Genomic DNA, 1,080 nt, shown 5'->3' with positions numbered 1-1,080 from the left:
CTTTTCTTTTTTATTCCATTCAGGCTGCTTGCCCTTTGGGCAGTGCCATCCACACCCAGCTTGGGCCTTTTATTATCCACATCCTTAATCCCAGTATCACATACCCATGGTCCAGCCACTCCAAAAGCCCCACCTCTGAGTGCATGAGGCTTTGGGTGGACAGCTAGATACAACCCTTAACAACGCCCAATTCTAGCCTTTTGGTTAGGCATCACTCCCCAGGGTTCAGACAGTTCCCGGTAGATCCTAGATGTGTGGCCACTAACTTTTGAAGCTAGCTGCATCTCTCACTGTTCTAGACTGACTGACACAGAAGCAACATTCTTCTAGAATCAAACATAATCTCCCTTTTTCAGCAGCTAGGAGGTCTAGTTCCCTTTGGCTTTGTAGGGCCACTGCTGCCAGTGAGTCTACTTGATTCTGGAGGATGACAATATTCTGGGCAATTTCATCTAGTCTATAAGGTCCTCAGATAAATGTTAGAATTAGGAAAGGGATATGGTTAGATTTAAGCTCTCTGTAAGTAATTACTTACTATTATTTCTTCAAGAGACAATTTTTGAGCCACCAAAGAGGATTCTAAGAAAAAGAAGAACAAGCCAAAAGAAGTCATTTTAACTTGAGGTCAGCAGCTCAAAAGTGAGTTGTGGCAAGCAAAACAGCAGCAAAGCTTGCTACACAAGCCATACAAGAAGGGACCCTATTTCTAGGAAGGAGCTGATTTTCCCTTGTATTCAGTGGAAACAAAATGGTTTACCTATTTGGCTCAGCAGGTTGGTTGGTGTTTTCTGAAAAGAAACTTGAGACCATCCACGGGTCCGGAGGTGTATGAGGTTTGTGGTCTCTCCCCTTTGTTTTCTGGAGCCTTGGGTGGCTTGGGTTTTACCCTGGTGAATTTAAAAATTACAGTGGTACCTCATTTCATGAATTTAATTCTTTCCACAGTGTTGGTTGCAAATCAAACTGGAGAACTGAATCAAATTTCCCCACAAGGTCAACACTGAACCTAACCACTGAATTTGGTTCAGTTCTTGTCCAATTCAGTTTGCACCCAGCATCATGGAAAGAATTAAGAGTTTT

The sequence above is a fragment of the Fukomys damarensis genome, unplaced genomic scaffold (assembly GCF_012274545.1).
Source record: "Fukomys damarensis isolate Sample0158 unplaced genomic scaffold, DMR_v1.0_HiC HiC_scaffold_38, whole genome shotgun sequence".
In the NCBI taxonomy this organism is placed as follows: domain Eukaryota; kingdom Metazoa; phylum Chordata; class Mammalia; order Rodentia; family Bathyergidae; genus Fukomys; species Fukomys damarensis.
Note: the sequence above shows the minus strand (reverse complement) of the source record.